Raw genomic sequence first — 26,240 nt, 5'->3', positions numbered from 1 at the left:
CAATTTCCAATTCCATCATATATGCAATTCACAATAGCAAGAAGGAACAAAGGAAAACAACAGGCTCCATCCCACTTAATTCATCAACTTCACATTCAGTCATACATGTAGCCCACACCAACAAGAATTAGCAAGGGAAAGCAACATATTAATTACTCGTTTTCCACTTCATCTAATTCCTTGCCCCTACATCCAATCACAGACAACTATTACAACAAACAATAATCAATCTTAGAGAACAACAAAAGACCATCAAAGCAACATTGATCTTGAAAGGATTTACTGACCAAAAGGGGGAGAGGATGCAGTAGAGTTACAATCACATAATTCTACCTTATTCTTAATCAAAAGAAGCATACCAAGTGATAACAATCAATTCATTTCTTAACCATTCCATTCCAAAAATATAGATAGTATACTCTCCTAGTTGCAATGCATCAACTGAACTTGAATTAAGTGTACATGGAAAAACAAAGCTAAAATTTGAAATCCAAATCTATCTCATTGATTAGCCTTTTCTTTTAAAAAAATTTGTTGCACACACTATAATTATAAATTAGTCCAAACAGAACAACACAGTTTGAAGGACTCCAAGTTTTCCATCTAACAGAGCACACAATATATAACTAGTTATCTATGGTATTTACAAGAAATACCCTATCAGTGAACTATGTCAAGTCCTCGCCCATGATATCTTTGTAATCTAACTAAAGAAATATTCATGGAATCATTCCAATTCAAGTGGGATGTAACACTTAATAAAGCGCACAAATGCATGACCAATAATAATATTTCCTAGAAAGATTATATTACTCTAATTCCTAGGGCCATCATGCCATGATCCCTACACAAGAAACATTATACTACCAAACAATTTCAATGAACACAATTCACATGTTTGCAACACAAATTATAGACACAAATAACATCTAAACACCTCTCTTCAGAAACCAACATTGGTTATATAGAAACCTTGAAAGCTATAGAATAATATATAAAACCACTCTTCAAGATGCATATTGACGTATTGAGTTTTATCAAACTCATAGTTTAGTCAAATAAAACTACCAAACTCTTTAGAGTTCACCCAGCCTAAATGAAAATGTAGCAAGAAGTTCCACAAAACATGACATATGTCGTTTGGTGGATGAAAATAGATTCATTCCAAACCATAATAATAGAGTAGCCAATATAATAACTGCAAAGACATTGAGAGAAAATGTATCTATTGTAAACTTAAAAAGGATTTTACACTTCATCCCTCCAAATTTCAAAAGTAAATAGCTCTTGAATTTCTCAACTGGAATTTCGATGATTTTGACCTTCAATAAGTCCATTTCCCTTACTGAAAGAGCTAGATATATATGCTCTAGAGATGTTCAGTGATAGATTTCAGTCTCCCTATTAATTTCCTTCTAGTAAATGACCTGCTTCTTGACCTGTGCATACCAATGTCATAAAATCCAATTCCCTCTCCCTTCAGTCCACCAAATACTTAGTACTAACAATGAATTTCGAAGCCCACTTAAGAAGATGTATGATAAGTTGAGCAACATTATTGCTGACTGTCTCGGAAAGCCTTGATGCCCAAGATAAATAAGGAAGTCTAAGACCAAAAATGAAACATAATATACTTCATTCGCTGGCTACTCCATGTCCCTCCATATGGACCTATGTCAACCCGCATAGTGACTTGGGAGTAGGTCATGCGCCACATCTAGTTCCTGTTTTTACATTTCTCCATGGCCTTGGAAGCTGCAAGACTTTAAAGTAAGTAAGCTTGAAGTTTTTAGATCCAGCACTATAAGTTCGCTGCATGGATGAAATTTATCAAAAGAAAGATTTGCTCAAATACCTAGGCCAATTGCTTCAGAACCCTTCATGATATGTATCCTCTTGCAAGAGTCAGTGAACATCTGATAGTGAGTATTCCATATTAGCAATTTATTTTGTTGAAAACATTGTCTAAGCCACAAAGAAGGTGTTGACATTCTAGGAATAGAAAAAATGACAACAAAAAGATTAATTGCAGAGGAAAAAATTAAAATGTGAGAATGGCCTAGACATTCTTTTGAAATGGTGTTGGCATTATGATACAAGTGTTATCCTTGATGGCAACTCAATCATAGGTTAATTCAATTTTGGTAGAAGGAAACTCACAAGCATATTCAGAGGTAACTTGGTAGTGGTACAGAAGAACATGAAGATGGAACTAAGGTCTACTGATTAGAATAAAGAAGGTAAAGAGAAAGGCTAATGTAAATAAGTTTAAGAAGTATACGTATGTCCACTTAGTCAAAACAACATATAGACGATGGTCCATAAGAAAAAAAGAGCGTATAAATATATGCACACTCCCACAGAAGGAAAAGAGCATACATGTTGGAAAACCAAGGTTTTGGTACGAGGTATTTGGTCCAAGGTATTTTGGGTCCAAGGTATTGGTCCAAGGTATTTGGTTTGAGGTATTTGGTCTAAAGTATTGACCATAGGTATTTTGTCCAAGGTATTGCTCCTAAGTGCTTTTGGTCCAAGGTGCCTAAAGCTATATAAGGAGGAGAAGATCATAAGGCCAAGTGTGCAAGCGTATGGATTTCTAAGGAATACTTCTATCTGAAGTATATTTTATGTTGCAGGGGCTATGTTTGTGATTATATCTGAAATAATTTGATTACCTTGAATTCAGGTTCATGAGACTTAAAATGACTTATTTTTGAATGATCTAATATTGGTTGGGATAGATATGATTATGTACACCTGTCTTATTCTTTAAATGTTGTGATCTGGGTTTAACTAAAGTCTGGAAGTGCAACGAAGTCATAAGCAAGTATTTGCAGATCTGTACGCTGGTTCGCTATGGTGAAGGTGCATATACACGCTGGTTCGGCTCTTCCAAGTAGAATGTTCAAAATAAAAGCTTGATGTTCAAGGATAATTGATCTATGAGATCAGTGCTATTGTTTTATTGCTGTCTGCCAATGAAGTCTTCTTAGATATGAATATAAAACCTGAATGAATAAGGAGTTTGATATCTGATTGACTGATTGTATCTCTAATGTTGCCTATGTAAAGCTTTGTAAATAGACAATAGATGGTCAATATATTGTTGGTTTCTATAGACTTGATTAAGAAGTTCAATGTTTCAGTAGTTTTGAAGGTATAAGCAGGTTTGATTACAGGAAGTAGCGTATACATGCAAGTTGGGTTTAGTAAAGTAGCGTGTACATTCTGATGCATGGTTTTTGAGGTTACAACTGGTTCTGACTGATGATGCAGGTTTTTGGGTTTAGCAAAGTGTTCTGGTGTTAGTGATCTGATTGTTCAGATTAACTGAATGTTGGTTGATGCAGTTTAAGTTTCAAAGTTTCTGATGGGTCCAGTATGAAAATTTGATGAAACGAGGCCTTCATATGTATTGTTGTGTACCAGGAGCATCCAGTCTGAAAATTTATGAAACATGGTCCCTAGAGGAAGAGAGAAGGTCGTAGCCTTCTGTAGGCCAGCGCATACATACTAGTAATCGTATTAGCTAGTATAAGAGCTAGGGGGTTGCAACACCCTTCCAATAGAAGCTAGAAAATGAGAGAAGGTTGTAGCCTTCTGTAGGTGGGTGCCTGCATACTGGTATGAGTGTGCACTAGTACAAGATTGTAAACATATTTTCTTATTATTAAAATAAGACAGAGACGACGTCATCAGGTGGTTTTCACCCACATTGGGTTTTCACCGTAAATCTTGGAGTTCATGTGTGTTGCTTATGTGCGATGCTTTATTTTGTTTTACTACACTGTTTACTAAGTTACTGATACACTGGTTAAAGATCAACACATGATAAATTTTCTAAAATCACAAGTTCTTTGGGTATACACTGGTCTCTCTAATCACAGTTGTGTGTACACGCTAGTTCACCTCACATAAGTGTCGTATATAAATCAATTTTGGAAATAAAATTATTGATCTAATAATAATGATTTATCCCCCCTCTCATTATTATTTACAACACATGGTATATATGATTGACATGGTATATATGATATGTAATGTGAAATTGGACAGAAATTGGATGGATCATATATTAAAGTTCTCATTTATTTCCAAATTATACTAGGTCATAATTTCTTGATTTTGTTTTACTCATAGTTTATATATATAGACTTGATGTTTCATTATTGATATATCATTGTATCATGAGATGGTACTACTATTTTTGCTTAATTTCAAATATATAGCTGGAAATATATGACTTTGCTGATGAGTTCATCCTATTTTGTACAATATCCCATGTGGTTGAGAGCTCATGACCAAATATTATATTCTCTCTCTCTTGTAGAATCAATAATGTATACTGCAACCTTTTTCGTCAGCGGGACAATGAACTGAACAAGATCCATCACAACAACTATAATCATTGTCCCGTTCGCACCAAACCCACCTAGAACTTTTGTTTGCAATCCCTTTTTTAATGTAAATTTATTTGTTAATCCCTACCAAATTCCATATGTTTTATAAATTACTAAATAACTCACCGCTATCAAATAACAACAATATGCCTTGTCTCCCATGTGATGCATTAAATAAATTGAAACTGTGAGGGGGCCAACATGATATTTCTATTCTGTCACTGTGATCCCTTGTCTAGTATTGCTCATATCTTTATCAACTTAGCCCTAATTCTGACTTCCATTGGATATCAGGTCTTGCCCATTTCTTTATCAATTTTAGTCTTGATCCTCACTTCGATTAAATACCAAATCTTTTCCAATTTCTTTATCAACTACCATGATCCTCACTACTAATGGATATAATATTTGATTACAACCAGGTTCCACCTACTATTTATTTGAACAATGTATCCTCCCTTTCTCAATCCCAAGTTCCAACAACCTTCCAAATCAAAGTGCATGAGAAAGATTCCTAAATTCCTTCAAGAAAGATTTCAAAGTCTTTAGAAACTTTTGTGTGACTTGGCGTTCATTCCTAAGAAGGTCCACAACACCAGGTGAAACAAACATATCCATAAATGTTTGAATAGTCATGGTACATAGCTCCACTCCCAGTGCCACTACTAATTTGTCTCGACGTGTCAAGAAGCCAACATTCAAATTGGATTGCACACATGTTCTATGAGGGCTTCACGAATACTCCCAAAATGTTGGGCAGTGAAAGAAAAAACTTCATTGTAGGTTGATGAAGACCTGTTGTTCCCAAATAATAGATTCGACTTGGAATGTTTATGTTCCTTGCTTTTACCTACACAAGAATTAGATACCAATGGAATTTTCCTCTTCCGCCATCCTAATTTAGTGCCAATACGCCCACTGGAAATTCCATATTCCTTTTTCCTTGCTGCACTGATCTCATGACTTGGTTGATCTAGTGAAGGTGTCTCAGGGATAGTCATTTGACTTTCTCTAAGTGGATCCATTGAATCAGACCCTATGTTTGATGTTACTTGTAGGTTCCTTGGTGGAGCAACATTCTCATGTCCCTCATCCAATCCCTCATCTTGGGGACATCCTAGATCTTTAGAAAGGTGCATAAACATTAGAGCAGGAGATTGAACCTGTGGTTGATGATCCAAATCCAAAAAATCCATTTCCCATGTTGTATTATGGCCTATAAACCTGAGAATAAGGACTTGTCACCGAGTCCAAATGATGCCTCACAAGATCCTTGCATTTCTTTGTCAAATTTTGGATGAAATGGTCATATGCCCACCTCAAAGCAACATGAAAAGAAATATAACCTCCAACCCCAACAATGGTGCTTCTCCCACAATCAGAATATTCAATTCTTGTGCACTCAATTGCAAGTTCAAATTTAAAAACAACAACAATTGTATGCCTCAAAGTACGATCAACTACATGAATTGTGTCCAACCAAAGTGAAGAGAACCACTCCACACTACTCTGTTGAAGGAATAGAAGTAAACGGTGGGTGGGTGCTGCCAATGCCTTTACCATAGCTAAAATATCATCCAATGTACTTTTTGGTTCACCCTTCTTTGCCTTGAGAACGAATCCAGGGGTATCAATGATTGTCAAATTTGGGTAGTAGGAATACTCCGCCCGCATCACAATAGGCTTCATAAAGACTGCAACTTAGATTTTCTTCAAATGCTCCTATGTTCTGATTCTGATGGAATCAACAATAGTAGAAGAGACTGCAATTGGAGCTTCATAGTCATTAGAATCATCATCCTAAGATTGGCAACAGGTTTCTACAACCGAAGGGTCGTGCACCATTTGTAGCATTAACGACCTTCGCATTCCCATTTCAGCTTCTCTAACATTGAATCTAAAGCCTAGTAGAGCATTTAGCAGAGAATTTTTTCCACCAGACTTGCCATTGAGAACAACGATCTAGAGAATTGGGGGCTTCTCACAAAATTCCATAGCGCTAGCCGATTGTAGGCCTCGAATTGAGATCAAACATCTCGCGATGCATAGAAGTTGTCAACATATATACTCTGTTGATATTGAGAGTGAGATTCTTGCCTCTAGCTTGTGTTGAGTGTCATCATGGATTCCTTTGTCTGAGTGTGCTCTGCTAATGAATTGAATCCCTCAGCTCAACTGAAAAAATGTGAGGGGATCAAAGCTCTTTCGCTAAGAGATATTCAACTGGAAACTCCTGTAGCTCCAAGGACTTTAATGTTGAACTGTCCTCAACCAAGTGATGATTTCAGAAACAAGGCAGTGCTAGCTAAAGGCTAGGATGAATAATGCACTAGTTGAAGGTGAAGGTTAAGATGTTCTTCAAGTTCAACAACACTGAAACAACCATGGCTACTAGGGGATGCCTTCTCTATGAAAATGAGCCTATGTAGTGCAAAAACATGTTGAAAGAGCCAAATTTAGATGTTAGATATAAATTGGAGAGGTTTCATATTTTAATTAGCTTAAATGATGAAATTGAAAGCTTCTTATTGGCTGGGGTGAACAGTGTTAGCTGACCCCAAGCCCACAAAGAAAACACCTTTTAGTCTAAATATACCACATATATAACTCTTTAATATAGTAATATAATTTATGATCGTGCAAAGGCAGAGAGAGAAACGTAGAAGGAGTTATAGGTGTTGAAGCGGCAACTCAAGGAAGAACAGGAGTTGCACAGACAATAAAATGAGTTGCAGTGGAAACATGCATAGCAGGAGGTGCAACATGCATAGACTGATGAAACTGTGCCCATATAGGTTATGGACCCATCCAAAAAATGGCATGGAGCAGACAAGGTGAGAAGTGTTGTCGATCGCATGCAAGGGTGTTCAGGAGCATGGATATCATTGTGCTCATGCATGCAATCCCACCCATTTGGCACACTCACCGAGGCGAAGACACGAAGCAAGTTCGACTGGAGATGAAAATGTATTCTAACAAGTTGATGTGCATGGTTACCAACACACACTCAAAGATCAGCACATACACTATGCATGAGTATGTTGCTGGTCTAGTTGAACTCAAGATGATGATGCGCATGTTATCAAACGAGTTGGACAGAGGAGCTATATCAGTGTGCCTGAATGCAACAGAGGCAAGAGTTCGCTTTCAACAGGATATCACCTTTGAGCACACGAACACCATCATGGACGACCAAGCTTGGCATCAGTCGACCACCATCGATTATCGCAAGGATGTCGAAGATTTGGTCTTCCCATAACTGTTTGAGTACTAGTGATGTCTTGCATGGCTTGCTCAAGCCTATTTTTGTCTCACATGGGTACATGTGCAGATTATATGTAACGTCTTGTCAAGTGTCAATAATTGAATGTAACAGTCATAGAGTAGTTGAAGAGTCATGAGGGTAGATGAACAATCAACAAAGGGGAATGTCAAGGGTCACCCCACCCTTTTCTTTATATAGTACCTCATAACTCAATGTAGAGGCTTTTGGTCAGCCAAGCTTCTGATAGGAGTATCTTAGAGAAAGCTTGGAGAGTATTGTAATGAGACTTGGCTTCTCCATAGTGTAGAGCTAGTACATCTCTTTGGAGGAGTAGGCAGCAATGACTGTAACGTTCCGCTATTGGGACTAGTGGTCGGTCATGGTTGTACTATATGATTGGAACTTTCACTTCTTAATATAATAGAGCTATCATATTTCATGCATATGTCGTATTGTATTTCATATATCTTATTTACTCTAAATGATATATGTATATGTTTGCTTATGCATGTGTGTATAGACTCTTTTTGTATATGTATGAATCTTACTGAAATTTGATTTTGGTTTAACCATCACTTTATATTGTCAGCTTACTTTCCTTCCAATTTGTGATGCATCCATGCTCGTGTGTTCCCTTCTTAACCACGTGATTTCACAGGTTTCCAAGGGGCGCACTCACCTCACTCTCAGCGTGATAGAACTATTCATACACCTTCCTTGCCTTACTGCACGTCACACCCTTGCTACCAACTGGGACATCTTACTTTCATCTACATGAAACCACAATCAAGGCAATACCGTATGACCCACTTCTAAGACTCCTACACCAAACGATCTGAGGTCTAGTTGGGACTTCTTATCAGGGAGATCCCCTGACATGTTGGCGGGTCCAACACCATCAAAACCACCCCATTTTGTTGTGGGTTGTGGAGTGTTGTCAACTCCCGTCGAATGAATTCCTTTTCATTGAAATTTTTAAACTCATTTGACACGTACTCACCTCCATTATCGCTCCTGAGATCCTTCACCTTCTTGTCGGTTTCTTTATCAACCAGTGCCTTCAATTCCAATAACTTGGAGAATGTATCATCTTTCTTCTTCATGAGGAAGATCCATCACTTCTGTGAGAAATCATCTATAAATATTCTGCACATAAACCTCGATATACATCACTTGTCTTGTGGCTATGTGTCTCAGACATGCTTTCTCTTTGCTGAAGATCACATCATAACCATGGTCTTCCAAAACAACGAAGGAGATGAGATTTACTTTAGACCTGGAACAAACATCACATCCTTGAGTCTAAGAGGGGAGTCTGACTCCCTCTAAAACGTGATTGTACCAATCCCATTCGTATTATACCTTATATCATCTCCCATATCGATGTGCATCGCGATATTTTTTTCCTTCAAGTCACTAAAAAATTCTCTATTCCCCATCATATGGAACGAGGCACCACTATCCAAGTACCACACACTCCCCATCACTATGCTCACCATGCATGCGATGAGAGTGAAGTCAAGCTCGAATTGTGAAGCCAAAGGTTCACCTTCTACTCCTCCCGAGGTCTTATTGCTTTCCTTCTTGTGTGGACACTTCGTGGCATTGTGCTCGAGTTCATGACAATTGAAACAATTAATTTTTGACAAGTCCTTCTTCTTGGCCCCTTGACTAGATTTTGGTTTGGATTGGGATTTCTTCACTTTTCCCTTCTTTTCCTTTCCAGCCAAAGCATAATTTTCTTCATCCTCTCCCTTGGATGAAGTCCCATCTCTGGTATTTCTCCTTATTTCCTCCTGTACCAAATTCGACCATAAGCGTTACCAATTTGGTAGTTTTTCCCTCCCATTGACCAAATCTTGGTAGCTATGCCAGATCTTGGGAAGGCCTAGAAGGGTTAGGCTTACCAAATCATCTTCTACAATAATAACACCAACTCCACCAAGTTCATCAACACATTGTGTGAACCTGATTAGATATTGTGAAATAGTGTCATCCTTTTGCCTCTTGACATTTCGAAGTTTATCCTTGAGTGCCAACTTCCTGTGGTCACTATTGTTCTGGAACAAATATGTCAGTGCTTTCCACATTGCATAAGGAGTCTCTTTCTTGTGGATATTTGATACAATGTGGTTTCGTACTCCCTCCAATATAATTCTCCTCACCTTGGCTACACACTTCTTCCATTTTGCTAGATTCTGAGTATCAACAAATCCTGGTTTTGGGATGTCATTATCAACAAATTATTTCCATCCATTTTCTTCCAGCACTGCCTCCATGTGGTCCTTCCAAGAAACATAATTCGATCTTCCCTCAAGGGCATACTCGAGTCTTAGTACATAGAAAAACATCTTTCTAGCTTTGAAGATTTGATCCTGCAAATTTGATCCTCCTGCTGAAAAACTTTGAAATTTATGCTCTACTGTGAATACTGCTATACCATGTACAAATTATGGTGTAGATATGATACTTCTCATGGAATTTACTAAAACATAAGAATCAAATCTACTCTATTGCTCTGTGGAATTCAATTCATGATAGAGAACACAAATCATAAACATGCAAGAAGAAACATCAAACATACATAGAGATTTATCTAGGGGAAAAGAACTACTCAAAACCACTTCCTATATGTATTGCATCAATCAAATAATAGAGATGTAATACATATGTTTCTCAAGCCTGAGTGCAACCTCCAAGTGTATAGTCTATCCCTCTACCTGACTGACAGAATCTGGCCAACACTTAGCCAATTTTCAAGCCCTCCAAGCTCCTATTTCCTTGTGTTGTTCCTTGAGGAATTAGGCCCCTATTAATTAGGAATTTCCATCAATTAAATTTCACAATTCCTTTAGGTCGATCCAATGACTACATGCACCACCTATACACATTGGAATAGCCTGCAATTGATAGTACACTACCTTGGAATCTCCACCTCAATTGGGTAACTCGAATTCTCTACATGAATCAATTATTTTGAGTTTTCTGATTAGTTAACTGGTTGATCACTGAGTATAGTTGAAATCACACTTCCACAACTTGACCTTCCACTAGTTCCTCCAACAGTTAGAACTAGTTTAACTGACCATAACTGAATTTAACTAAAATAGATTTATACAAATTAGCAATAAATCATACTGAACTGAACTCAAGCTTCCCCAACTCGAATTAACTGAGTTAGCTGAGTGACAAGTGACATGTCACCTTAGTTAACTACCTCCAAGATTTTTGCTGATGTGGAAATTCAAATTTTGTCTAGTTTGACCAAGGCAAGGTCAAACTGAGATTTTCATGCTGCATTTTCAACACTTAGTGGCCACCAAGACAATTTACTTGTGATCTTTCTAGCCTTTAAATATGCTTCATTGGAGATGAATACCATGGGAAAAAACCATGGATTCCCATATACCTGAAGCCAGAATACCACCAATATCTTGACCGAGTCAAGTTTACTAGAACAACCCTACCAATTATATCTATTAATTATGTTGGAAACGAGTAAATTACCTTGCATTGAGATGTAAAAATTCAGAAACTAGAAAATCACCGTGGGATTGAAATAAAAAAATTGACAAAAGAAGAGATGCCATTCCTACTAGAAAATGTAGGAAGTGAAGCCCTTTAGGTGCATTTATGGAAGATAAAAAAGAGACTGTGGAATTGTGGAAATGACAATGTGTTGTCTATATATTAAATTTAATAAAAAATTGTTGTCAATCTTTGATTTCTTATAAATATTTATTTTATATATATAATTTTTATATAAGAAAGAAAAAACACATAAACATGTATTTAAAATATTGGATTGAGTTATGTTGAATCTCTTTTAAAGCAATGTAAGAAAAGACAATTAAATGTCAGGTAAATTAGATTCATTTTAATTTTATATTAGATTAAAGGATTTATTTCCTATACAATTTTGTCTTTTTTTTTCCAAAGGAAAAAACAAAACTTTTTATTAAGATTATAAAAAGTTTACATTGTATATGCCGAAGCATCACTGTTCATTCTGAGTTTCTTTCAAAACTGGATTGCAAAATTTTCTGCCTTATGCCTGCTGAACTGATCCGTTTAAGTACTGTGAATGTCTCTGATTTGTGCTGACCCGTGGTTCTTTAATGCCGGGTGTACATACATAGAGACTATAGAAAAATCGTGAAAGAGAGCAAAACTGAAACGGGTCTCCTCGGAATTGAGGAAAACAACCCGCCACTGTTCCTGAAAAGATTTTAAAAAAGCCACAGAATCGTAGCTGTAGGATTTGAGGTTTTACACATTTTCTGTTTGATAAAAACAACAATTTCTTGCCACAGAAATCAGATAGGTTGATAAGGGGGCTGGATCGATCTGCTGATTTGTCCATGATCGTCTTCTACTATTTGCCAGCAGCCCAGATCCTGTTGAAGACCGTCTTTTGAGAGCTTATCCGCCATGTCATTTCTTTCCCTGTAGATGTGACATATGGAAAAACTGTTAAACATTGATTTCAGTCTTTGAATTTCTCCCAGAAATATACAATTTTGTCTTGTTGTGTTGTATGTACATAAACTTTGGTATCATATGATTCAATTTTGACATATATCTTAAAATATAATAAAAAAATATTAAATAAGTTTATTTATATTTAAATTTGTTTATTTAATGTAATATTAAACAAAAGAGTGAAATAAATTTGTTTTTCCTTAATTGATATAATTTTTTATTTTTATAATGTAATTTAATTATATAAAACAATGTGTGAAGGATATTACTCAATATAAATAATGCTATTTTTAAATTTTTAAATATTGGTTAATGATTAGTATCTAATTAATATTAAATTTATTATTATCTTATTTTGGTTGAATTACATTTTGTTTGCATTTCTTATTTTTTACATAATATTTTATTTAGTATTTGTGTGTATTTGATTGATTTGTTTTCATGATGTAACATGTTTTAATGTTTGACTTGACACTTTTATATAATATTTTATTTAGTATTTGTGTGTATTTGATTGATTTGTTTTTATGATGTAACATGTTAGTATATAATTAATATTAAATTTATTATTATTTTGTTTTGGTTGAATTATATTTGTTTTGTATTTCTTATTTTTATATAGTATTTTATTTGGTATTTGTGTGTATTTGATTGATTTATTTTCATGATGTAATATGTTAGTATATAATTAATATTAAATTTATTATGTCACTGCGTGACATATAGGGATGGGTTGGATACATTAATTTGTTTTTACATGTGAAAATTTTCTCTTTTCCTAAAGTCAACTTTGGTTTTCTGCATATATTTCTTAGCAGACATCACAATGCCACCACATGCGTAGGCCAAAGCGCGAGGGATGATGACTATTGTATAGTTTCTAATGTCATCCATTCATCAATTCGGTTGTTGTCCATCCATTAGTTTGGCTTCGAAGGTAAGGTCATTAATGGCATTCCTATCTACCGTTTCTTTCACATTTTTGAGAAATTTTCTTGCAAATCTCAGATCTAATAGTCGAGATAGATACTTGCCAGAGTTTTCCAAAGTGTTCTTCATGCTGAGTGTCGTTTTTTTCTTTTTTTCTTCAGAAGAAAATCTGTATAGTACTTCTATTATATTAAAAAAGGATCCATATATACATATGAGTGAGATTATATCCCCAACATAGTATCCTAATTGGAAAGTATTCTCAGATTTACATCATTTTTGTTCATAAGACAAGTATGAGGTCTGTATAGAGTTCTTATCATCATGGAAAAATTCAACAGTTCAAAAATATGGCAATACCTGACCAAAAAACATTTTTTCCAGAAAATGGGAGCAAGAAGCATACTAGATTTTGTCCACTTTAAATGCCTGGCATAGAGAAAGGCTAAATGATTTATGTTGTAGATTCTACAGAGACACTCAGATGCCACTTACCATATGGAGACTGCATACCCTTTTTTGATAGTTCATCCGCTTGCTCATTTCGTCCCCGCTTAATATGTGTGATAGGGAATTGTGAAGGCTTCCATAGGGACTTAATCCTGCCCAGTCATCCAGAAAGACTGTCATTTTTTATAGTTTGATTTCCCTTCACGTGTTATATGATTATTTTGGAATCACCATAGATATTGATAGGGCCGATGTCCATGAATATGCAGAAGATAAGCAGACCGTGTAGAGCCATGGCCTCGGCTTTGTTATTTGTTCCATTGCCACCATTCCAAAACATGAAGTATTGTAGCTCCCTTGATATACCGATATAAACTCCACATGCGCATTTGCCTTCTTTTGCTGCTCCATCAAAATGAGCCCGTGGGAAAAATAGCTGATGTGTATCTGAGGCTATTTTTTGATGCTTATTCTATTGAGGATTGTTTGGGAGAATCGAATAATAGAAGGGGATAATCTTATCAAAAATATGCCCAAATTCCTCCTTGTTGTTTTGAAAAATCTTTTTATTTCTCCACTTCCATATGAACTAGTTGACAATTAGCGGAATGGGATGCCAAACTGTTTTCTGAGAACCCCACCATTCATATGTCTCTATTATGGAGGGGTGAGAAGTTTTAGGAAAACCAAAATAAGATGCCATCCGCTTCCATAAATTCTGAGATAGTGGACAATTTAAGAAAATGTGCATCTTATCTTCTGCATTAGATAGGCAGATTATACATATGGCTGGTCCATGCCAGTTTCTTTTCTGTAAATTTGCCCATGTGAGATTTTTGTTATGATAAACTAGCCACGAAAACAATATTATTTTTAGAGGACAGCCAGTCTTCCATAAGGAGTATTGAAACAGTTTCTGAGAGATTTCTCTTCGCTGTTCTATCAAGGAGAGATATATATCTCTCACTAACACATTGGGTCGGCCTCTCTTAACCTACCAGACAATCCTATCTCTATCTTTTGTTTTGTAAATTCCAGCATTTTTCATAGTCCAAATAATCTTGTCCCATTGGGCAGCCATTGTTCCCCACAAGCCCAACTCTCTATTTGTTTTCCATTGAGGAATAGCACCCTTCCATTCTTTTATTACTTGTGCCCAGTAGAAGAGGCCTTTTTGGTGAAGGAGCGTGAGAAGTTGTGGAGAAATCGGGGAATCCATCTCTACTCCCATGATAGCATCAGATCCAATAAGAATGTTATTTCCTGTATGCAGTTTCCAAACTATGTTCCTGGAGAAGAAAGGGAGGATCTTTTGAAAACTTCTCCAGATCGCCGATCCTTGAGAGGGCCACATAAACCTGTTCCTGTACCAATAATATATATCTTCATTCCCCATATATTTCCTTCTAATAGCTTGACTCCATAAACTTTCCCCAAAGACCGCTCTCCAAAATGATTTGCATAATAGTGCAAAACCAAACAGATGAAGATTCATTAAGCTCCAACCCCCCATTTTTTTGGGGAGTATGATTTTTTCCAGTTTTGTAAGTTGGAATTTCTTCTTATCCTTGCATCCTCCCCAGATAAAGGTAGCCATTAGAAAGTTTAGTTTTTTAATGATAGTTGAAGGAATGTAAAACAGGTGTGCCCAATAAATAGAAATTTGTGCTAGAACCGACTGAGAGAGAATCATTCCGCCAGCTAAAGATAAACATTTAAATTCCCACCCCGATATTCTCTTGTAAAATCTGTTGATGATCCATGACCAGTCAGAAATGTTGTAACCCGTGGCCTTAAGATGGTATCCCAGATATTTGATACCCTCTTTGATGGAAACTTCCTGGATGTTATATAACTGAGATATATATTCCATCTCGTCCATATTGACTTTGCCGAAATGAAAAGAGGATTTCCCTTCGTTGATAAATAAGCCTGTGGCCCTTTGAAATGATTTCAATATCTCATGCATAATGAGCCAAGATTGTCTACAAAGCAAAGCAAACAGCAGGACATCATCCACGAAAAGGTTGTGTGTAAAAGAGTTACCTCTGGATATGGAAAGAGGGCCAATATTTCCCGCAGCAACCGCTCTTTTCAGATGGAGACTAAGGGTATCCATGACCAGGATGAATAAGAGGGGTGACAGGGAGCATCCCTGACGCAGACCTCTTTCAGCTAAGAAGAAGGATGTGGGATATCCATTTATGAGAATAGCAAAGTTGACCCCTTCCACACATGCCATGATCCATTTAGTGCACAGGTCGTTTAGCCCAATTTTTATAAGTAAACATCTCAGATAGCTCCAATATAAACAGTCGTAGGCTTTTTTTAGATCAATTTTAAGGATGGCAGCTCCAATTTTTTTGGTTTGCATTGAATGTAAAGCTTCTTGACCGATAGCCACTGCTTCTAAAATGTTTCTGCCACTTAGAAACCCATGCTGTTCTTTTGAGATGTGAATTGCTAGGTTGCCACAGATTCTTTCAGCTATGATTTTTGATATGATTTTATAGATGGTATTGCATAAAGATATCGGCCTGAAGTCTACGAAAGTATGGGAATCCTTTCTTTTTGGAATTAATGCTATATAAGTGGATGAAGTGATATGATGTATCTTCCCTTGAATTCTAGTTTCTTCCACCATCCCCAACATATCACTTTTCATCATATCAAAGAAGTGAATGAAAATTTCTATGGTCCAGCCATTAGGGCTAGGGCATTTGTCTTTCTTAAACGATTTAATTACAGTAAGAAATTCTTCCTCTGATACAACAACATATAGTCTTGCATTATCCTCATCATCAAACATTTTTGGGAAAGGTTCTATGCCCCATAAAATATCTTCTATACTCCTGTTAGCATCCCGAGAATATGCCTTTTTAAAATATTTGACAGCTTCTTTTGATATATCTTCTTGTGAGTGTAAATACTCCTCCTCTTCATTTTTTATTTTCCATATAGAGTTTGAGGCTCTTCTTTTGCTTGCAAAACGGTGAAAGAATTTAGTGTTTTTATCTCCTTCCTTTAGCCAAGTGGCTCTGCTTTTTAGCCGCCATGAAAATTCTTCAATTTTTAATAAACTCTGTTTCATTTTTCCAAGCTCCCAAATCCATCCCCGAGTGCTCCATGGAATGGAGTGTGACGACATACCCTCGGCTAATTCTTTTAGTTCATTATCAATCTTCTTCAATTCCAAACAGTTTTTTTGCTTTTTCTGAATTTGCCATTCTTTAACTTTGGATCAAAGCTTCCTCATTTTATTAATCAAGTTCTCCGTCGGAGAAACATCCATTGAAGGACAGTTAGCCCTCCAAACATCACGGACCATGCAATTAAATGATTCATCCTCAACCTAATACCTGTTAAATTAAAAAGGGTAGCTTTTTCGAGAATTTTTGATCTGTCCATTGTAAAGAGATCAGTCGGTGGTCCGAAATAAACACTGGGAGAGTATGGGAGCTCGGAATGCCATGTTTCTCCAGCAGATTTTCGTGCAAGATGAATATATCCAGCCTTTTAGCTATGTAGGCTTCCCCGCATCTTCCGTTGTCCCACGTGGGAGACAAATAGTTTGGACAGATTTCTACCAAATTATATTGTAGCATTTCTTCCCTGATTTTTTCCCCAATAGGATTAGTCTTTTTCCCCTTCCCCCAAACTTCGTTCGGTCCCAAAGTGAAATTCAGATCTCCTGCGATGAGGAGCGTTTCAATCTCCAAAATACCAGAGGCAAAAAACAAATTCCAATAGGAAGCTCTGTCTTTGTAGGGAGCATAAACATTAAGTATGTGAAAACAATCAGCATATCCTCTATATTTTGCGACCATCAGGATTCCCCCAAGGCAGCGGAATGTTCTTGCAGATATCCACCTCGGATCCCATAATATAACTAATCCACCTGAGAGGCCATTCGCCTCTGTTGCTGCAATATACCAGGATGGCAGCATACGCCTGAAGAACGAGATAGTATCCTGTCTGTCATGCATGGTTTCCTGAAGTAGAATCAACCTGTATGGAGAAGAGAAAAATAAATCTTTTAGAGCTACAAACTTGGGGTCAGCTCCGAGACCCCTTATGTTAATAGAAAGTATATTCATCATCTGGAATTCTTCTCGGGCAATTCTGCTCTAAGAGGCCCAGATTCAGAATAATTCGAGATGGGGATATCAATGAGGGAGGATTCCTGATAATTTAGACTGTGAGAGCCACATCTACCCCTAAAGTGTCTACTGCCCTTATTGTTTTTATGGCGAACAATGATGTTTTTTGCCGAATTAGGACTGATGACAGGAGAAGATGAATTGCGGGGTTTATGGATAGTCAAAGGGAGCAGATGAAGAATATCCTTCTGAAGGAGCATGTCAATATCACTGCCAATGGAGTTGGAAGGAGAATGGAGAGGAGTAGCCAAGGGGGAAACCATGGACATGGGAGCTTTCCCTTTAGAGGCAGAGCGATTCGGCGAATAATGTTCATATTTGGCAGGCGACGATGAAGACGAGGGAATGATGAGGATGGAATCCTTCTTAAGGGATGGGCATAAATCATTGGGAAGCGGTGAGGGAGATTCAACAGGATTATCGTGAGGAGGTTTCGGGGGAGGAGGCTGGGGCGAAAAGACAGAGCCACTTATAGAATTTAGATTTCCCATGGAATTCGATCTCGTTAAAGGAATGGAGGAGGATTTAAAGACCTTGGTGATAGGAAAGGACGATGAGTCAGGCCCCCCAATATTTTCGGTGAATATTGACCATTTTGATAACAGGACGGAGAGAGGATTTGAGCAGAGGGTGACGCATAATTGAAATTGCAGTATTCTCCGTCATCCTTATTTGGAGACAAAGCCGTGGCTTGGGAGCTATGTTTCATCTTGTAAACTTTTTTCCAAGCCTTTCCATGCGGCATCCGAGGACATATGTCTTTTAAATGTCCCGTTTTATGAACAGGGAACACCTAAAAAGTATGCCTCAGTAGTCTAACCTTTGATTGGCAGATAAATTACCCCAGATCAGATCGATGTGGTCAGGAAAACCACCTCTATAGTCTTTCTCAATCAGTATCCAGGCAACCCTTTTGTCTTTAGCACCTAGACATCTGGGGTCGACGTAAACAAATTTTCCGATAGAATTTCCAATGAAGGAAAGAGATTCCTTCGTCCACAATTCAGTAGGCAGAGCAGGTAGTTTGACCCAAATGAAATTGTTCTGAGGGGTGTTTCTGAGAGGGTCGAAACCTATATACCACTTGTGAAGTGCCAAGAAACTCCGCCCGTGCACCCATGAGAGACCCCTAATGATATTAAGGTCTTTAACTTTCAAAAAATGGAAACTGTACTAGTCTCGCATTAGGCGGACAATGGTTCGAGTATATCCAATGAGAGGGCTCCATTGGGCAACAAGCCATTTTCTTATCTGATCATCGTCCATGTCTGGGAAGTGCCATTTCCCAATCAGGGCCCGGGATTGTAAGCTAGCGATATGGTCCGCCAGTTTGACGCCATCCAAACATATAGCAGGGGGGGGGGATGCAATTTTAGCAGGATGGAAATTATGTTTGCGACGGGGATGAGTGAGAGAGTCTGCATTCATATTAGAAATGAGGTGGGACGGAAGAAGGTGATCTGCCAACTTGGAGTGCCATTCGGATGTTTTAACAGTACCATGATAATTTGCTTCAGCTTCCGTTACGGCTTTTACCAGATCCAACGTGTCGGATTCCACATTGAGGATGTTCATCTCAGAGAAGGGAATGGACTGACGTCATCAACCGAACGCAAGGAAAAGGAAGGACACGTGCCAAAAACAGGGTGAGTAAATTCCTTCCAGAAAGATAGCCACCTCGGGATATCGACTGAAGTCCGAATTTAAGAAAAATCTATGCAGAAGGTCGAAAGTACAAGACACTAACCGAGGAGAATGTACTGAAAAAGCCTAGAGGCCTCCAGGTATTAATAGAAAGTGGAAACTATTTATAAAGAAGGACTAAAAATAGTAAAAAAAGGACAGGTGTTGCAGCCGAGGAAGTCCTAAAGCCCAGAGGTGAAGGCAGAAAAGGAAATGGCAGCCTACAGAGGATGGAAATTTGAAAAAGTTAATTAAAAGCTATCCATGACAATGCACCGGAAATGGGATGGAGCCGAAACTCCCGGCGACGGAAAAACCAGCAGAGTTCAAACAGTAGAAAAATACAGGTTATGATGAAGCATCCGGGAAGACAATACAGCGACAGACAATTTCGAAAATGCACCACCAATGGCACACCTTGAACCGTATATCAGAGCAAGGCCTATAAACAAAGAAGTATTTTCTGATGTTTTCCAAAGATGACCATAACCTTTCAGAAGAATTGAACCAGGACATGGGAATCAATAGCATAGCAAATACATTCACTTGTAACTATAACTAAGATATAACCTCACTGTGATAGCCTAGTAACATGAAAAACTCCAAATAAAACAGGAGTATATTAAAACGATACTATATTACTTCTTGAATTTCCTGCAACCCTCAATTAACTCAGAATTTTGTATCACTTTATGCTCCTGTAAAATCATTATAATCTGGTTTTATCATATGAAACATCCATTTCATTCATACCTATAAGGGGTATTGAAGAACTAACCTTTCAATCGAAGCAAGAGCCGAGGGAGAAGCACCGCAGAGGAGTTCAGCATGCCAGAGTCAGTAAGTGTGATGGATGCATACACCAAAAAGGTTTCGGGACCAGGAATAAAAAACCAAAAACTGAACTGAGCTCTAGGAGTTCAAAGCAGACATGAAACCAAAGTCCCCGTACAAGAGTGCGTAGAGATGAAAGAAAACGTACCAAGAATGATAATGGAAGTATTATAGTGGATAGTTTCCACTTGTGGGGTTTACGAGAGGACAAGTGGAGCTTCTTGAGGGATGTCGCTTATAGATGTGAGGCCCGGATGACAGTAAAAGCAGTCAGGTAGAGTCGTGGCAATAGAATATGTAACGAGACATGCATGCAAGTAGTAAGCCACATAAACCACCTGTAATGTGAATATAGGTCCCCCCTACGAGCCTGCAGATGGTCTATTGGTCCGCCATGACACGATATGATTGGTTGTAGCGTGGCGCTCCTCCACTCAGACTCTGCTCCCCAAATGCCAAATGTCATCAAAGATTGTCGACAAAGAAATGGCTAGCAATGAGTAGGTATCTTCCCAACTTGCAATTTCAAACTCGAAAAAACCAAGCTCGAAAAACTTAAATGAAATTTGAATAAAGAAAAGTTTAATAATGTGGAGTTATTGTATGCATGTTGGTTAAATGAGGTAATATTTTTTAGTATTTGATATTTATTCATATCTAATATTAAATAATGTTTATTTGAATTTTTTATTTCTAACTATTATAATTTCAAAAGACCATTCAGACTTGTCTTGAAGTGTTCTTTGCGAGAGAAGCTCGTCTTAACCTCTCAAATATTGGACTTTTGTTGCCTTTCCAAGCATAATTTTTTTATAATAAATAAATTAAATCAATAAATTGAAATATAAATATAAAAATTATAAACATATATAGATACATTTTTAAATCATTTTTTTAGATATTTAAAATTATTTTAAAGAAATAGTTCAAAAAATTCAAAGTTACCTTTCAAAGGCCAAAATGTTTGTAATAGATAAACTAAATATATCTAACTAAATTAATTAAAATATAAATACTTAATTTAAAATTAAAAAAATAATAAACATATACAAATACTTTTTTAAATTAATTTTTGAGTTTTTATTATTATTTTAAAGGATAATTTCAACGAATTTGGTCAACTATAATACATAGCATAATACAATTACATTATCATTAAACACGAGGTTGTTTCACATAAACCTCTTCTTTTAGAAAACCATTTAAAAATGCAAACTTAACATCCATCTGATATATTTTCCATTTATTTTGTGAAGCTATAGCTAATACCATTCTCACTGTGTCAATTCTACCTACAGGTGCAAAAGTTTCAATATAATCAATACCAGGTTGTTGACTAAACCCCTGAGCTACAAGTCTTGCTTTATGCTTTTCAATTTCACCTTCAGCATTCACTTTAGTTTTGTAAATCCATTTAACACCTATAGTATTTTTACCTTTAGGAAAATTTACAAGTTCCCAAGTATTATTTCTTTCTATAGCATCAATTTCTTCATCCATGGCTTTTATCCAAACATTTTCTTTCACAACTTCATCAAAATTTACTAGATCATATGCAAGTAATGCAAAATTTGAAACTTGATCTATTTCATCATTCTACTCATACAATTCCTTTAAACTTCTAGTCTTTTGACCTTTAATTCTATTCTTCAATGTAGCTATTGTAGGATTAGAATCATTACTTACCTCTGATCCGGTTGTTTGTTGTCCACCATAACCTGATGGTTCGCCATGTTCATGATTTCTCAGTGTTTTGAATTGTAATGGACTAACTCTTGGTGATTGGCTTACTAGCGTGCTTGGAGCAAGTGTATATGGAATTTGTTGTCCACCTTGTGCTTCTTGCTCATCTTCATTATCATCTCCATGAGATAATATAGTTGTCTCTGCAATAGATTTATCTATGCTTCCATCCCAAGCTTCTTCTTCCTTGAACTCAACATCTCTACTGATAATATATTTCTTGGTGATGGGATTATAAAGTTTATATGCTTTAGACTCATCACTATATCCAATAAAGATACATTTCTCACTTCTATCATCTAACTTCTTTCTCAATTCTTTAGGAACATGTGCATAAGCAATGCAACCAAAAATTCTTAAATGAGATATATGACAACTCTTACCATTCCATGCTTCTTCAAGAACTCGATCCTTCACGCTCTTAGTCGAACTTCTGTTAAGAATATAAACAACACAAGCTACTGCTTCTCCCCAATATTCATTTGGTAGATGCTTCTCCTTCAACATACTTCGAGCCATATTCATAATAGTTCGATTCTTCCTTTCAGCTATTCCATTTTGTTGTGGAGTATAACGTGCAGTAAACTGCCTCTTGATTCCATGTGATTGACAAAACTCAATGAAATCCGTTAACATATATTCACCACCTCTATCTGATCTCAAAATTTTAATATGATTTCCACTTTCCTTTTCAACCATAGCTTTAAATCTTTTAAATACAGAAAATGCTTTAGATTTATGTTTCAGAAGATAAACCCATTTTCGATTATAGTCATCAATAAAAGTCAAAAAGTAAACATTGCCAGCCAAAGAATGTGTTTGCAATGGTCCACATAAATCTGTGTGAACAATCTCCAATGGACCTCTCGCCCTGTACGAAATTCCATAAACAAATTTATGTCTATGATGTTTTGCAAGTATACAACTTTCACATGAGCTTGTTGGTTGTTGAATAATTGGTAACCCTTTCACCATCTATTTCTTTTGTAGCAACTCTAGACCACCAAAATATAAATGACCATATCTTAAATGCCATAACCACGACTCATCGAAATTCTTAGTTTTGTAAACATTCAAGGATGAAGTCAATTCATTTCTCATTATAAGCGGAAACATTATATTCTTTGTCATTTCTACTCTTGCTATCAGCTGATTACTTGGATCTTTATCAATGATAATACACTCATTATTCTTGAAGAACACTCTATATTTTTTCTCTATTAATTGTCCAATGCTCAATAAATTTCATTTCAAGCTAGGTACATAGTAAACATCATCAATTTTTATTCTATCACCATCTCTAATATAAACAACAATCATTCCTTTGCCTTTAACGCATACCTTAATATCATTACCCAACTTGACTTCAGACTGAATACTGGTGTCTAGATTGGAAAACAAATATTTGTTTCTAGTCATGTGATTGCTGCAACCGTTATCTAAAAACCAAATATCATTCGAACATTCTTGAGTCATGTTATAAGTCAAAAATACAGGCTTCTGACTATCTTCAATTTTCCTCTGAGGTGTGTGTAGATTGCTTACCAACATCTGCTTGCCTCTTCAAACACTTAGTAGAAAAATGGCCATATCTTTTACAATAATAACATTGAAATTTAGAAATATCATACCTTTGACTTCCTCGATGCCAGGTTCTATTGTAACTCCCCCTTAAATTAGGAGGACGTTGCTGAGATTTCTCTTCATGATCATAATTATCTCGCAGACATCTTTGATCAACTACTCTGCTGCCTCATCCTCTATTACTCGATCTTCCTCTACCTCTTCCTCTATGAAATTGAAGTTGAGTTTTGAAGGCATTCTCCAACAAGCTATCATCATATCTTGACATCCTGGATTCATGTGTAATCAACGAACCAGTCAACTCTTCAATTTGCATTTGACTTGTGTCCTTGAACTCTTCTATGGATATAACAATCACTTCAAATTTCTTTGGCAAACTTTGAAGGACTTTCTCGATCACCCTCTTGTTTGAGAGGTCTTCTCCATATTGTCGTAGCTGATTAACAACACTCACGACTTGAGTCATAAAAGCATCCACAGTGTCACTGTCTTTCATTTTCAGATTCTCGAAATCTCTTCTCAAATTCTGCAGTTTGACATTCTTTACTTTCATTACACCTTGATAACATGGTTCAAGGATGTCACATGCCTCCTTCAAAGATTTTGCATTTGATAATTTTGAAAGTATCACATCATCTAAGCCTTGTTGAATAAGGCCAAGAGCTTTATTGTCTTTCTTTTTGTTTTCTTTCAACAATGTTCATTCAGCATTTGTAAGAGCCATCACTGCTGCCTCATTAGCAGGCTCGGGATATCCATCAGTAACAAATCCCCAAAGATCATGAGAACGCAACAATGTTCTCATTTGAATAAACCAGGAATCATAACTTTTCTCAGTTAAAATAGGAATTGACTGAGTAGTGTTGGTATTTGAAGCCATTTTAATTTGGTTTACCAAGTACTTTAATTTCTCCAAAAAAAACTCTTCTTGACTCAATCCACAATGGTAAAAAAAACTTTTAACTCATTAACCACTTAATGTTAATAAGCTAAGTAGAGCCACACACAGTGAGACAAAAATACTCAGATGGAAAAATAAATATATCCGATGCCAAAGCAAGTAGAGCTTTAATATAAATTTCTTCCTTCAACTGTGTAGATAAAATTGTTGGAAATAAAAAATGTCCCCATCTACTCAATTGAAACTTCTCTGAATTTAAAAAACATTCTCAGAAGGCCTTCAAACAAGGAATTTGAAAAATAATTCTATTGCCAATCAAAAACTAGCAATGTCATGACAGAATAGCTTACAACATTGGTAGTTTCAACTTATGGCAGATGTATCTTTTCTTCCGACTCCTTCAAACTTCACGCTGCCCCATCTAGCACACTGGCCTCACAAATCTTCAACAGAATATTGCAGCTATATTCGACCACGTTTAGCAATGGATCCTCACAAAATAGATTTGCTTCACTCTCATATTCCAGCACTGCACAACAATTACAAATTCAGTGCAACATTAAACAACTCCAGCAATTTCAGTCACAAGCACTCTGCATCAGTTACAAGCGCTCTGCACAACAGTTTTGTTCAACCTCACAACAATTCTGTTCAACCTCACACAACAACAAATTTTAGGTACACAACAATGGCTTCTCAAACGAAGTCTAAACTAGCTCTGATACCAGATGAAAGAAAAAGAAATACAGAGATTCAGATAGCAGCAGCTACAGCTGCTTGATTACAGAACCAAATAAATTACACAACCAAAAAAAAGAGAGTGCATTGTCTTCCTTAGCTCAACATATGTATTTATACCAAAATTAATGTTGGTTACAACAATTAAAATATTCATTTACGAGGCGGTACTGTGCTTTAGTTCTGCAGGTGGTGAGGCAGTGCTGACCTCCAGAAGAATGAAGAGCCAAGACGGTGGTAAGAAGAGCCAAGGTGGTGGTGGTTGTGAAATAATTATTTTTACAATTAAGACTAAATCTATCCCTTAGAAGATATGTTGTATTTTTGTTTTCAAATAAATTTTGGTATTTATAATGTGTAGCATATAATTCTACTAACTCCCTTTTTAATATTTCATAAATCCATATTTTCGGTCATTTTACATTTTCACAAATCCACTTTCATTTTTATATGGAAAGGACATTTACTTTATGGTCCCAAAAATTATAGTAGTAGCTTGGAAAGTCCAATTGCATTAGCATTATTAGTATTTTGGCAAATTTGTACAGGGTTAGTTAACGTTTTAGAATTTTAATTATTAATAATTTATTTAAAGGTATATGTTCAAAGTTTTGAAATTATAAGATTTCAGTTTTTTTGATGATTTATTAATTTAAGTATGTTCACGCTGTCATCTTCGCATCCTATTTTCCAAGGATATTTGGATTTCCGTAATCTTATCAAAAGAAATACAATGCAGCATACTCATGTCAAAAACCCCGACGAAAAGGATGTGGCTGCTGGGATTCGAGCCCAGGTCTCCACGGCCACAACGTGGAATTCTCACCACTAAACTACAGCCACAAGATGTTGTTTTAAAAGGATATTTTATTCGAGTAATAAAGAACTTTAGTTTTTATAAACTTTACACTTCTCGAGCGCAAGCCTCCTACCCTGTGTTAGGACGTCTTGTTCAGCCATTGGATTTCTGATATCTAAGATCCCTACGATGGGCATCTTCTTCGCTTATTGGATTTCTAATATCTAAGATCCCATGTTTGCGCCAAAATAGAAACAGAGGAGATCGTGGG

At 36.5% G+C, this 26,240-nt stretch overlaps 1 non-coding gene and 1 pseudogene across 1 annotated transcript; both read right to left on the bottom strand.

The window, feature by feature from the left end:
* Nucleotides 1-4,892: 4,892 nt before the first annotated feature.
* On the bottom strand, nt 4,893-13,707 carry LOC149256191 (dynamin-related protein 5A-like; annotated as a pseudogene).
* A 12,234-nt stretch (nt 13,708-25,941) lies between these two features.
* TRNAH-GUG (transfer RNA histidin (anticodon GUG)) lies at nt 25,942-26,013 on the bottom strand. The gene has a single exon. It is a non-coding gene; the product is annotated as a tRNA-His (tRNA).
* Nucleotides 26,014-26,240: the final 227 nt, after the last annotated feature.

This window comes from Pinus tabuliformis, chromosome 7 (assembly GCF_031772625.1).
Source record: "Pinus tabuliformis cultivar Carrire ecotype Pingquan chromosome 7, CPIR1, whole genome shotgun sequence".
Classification (NCBI taxonomy): domain Eukaryota; kingdom Viridiplantae; phylum Streptophyta; class Pinopsida; order Pinales; family Pinaceae; genus Pinus; species Pinus tabuliformis.
Note: the sequence above shows the minus strand (reverse complement) of the source record. Positions and strands in the feature narration are given on the sequence as shown.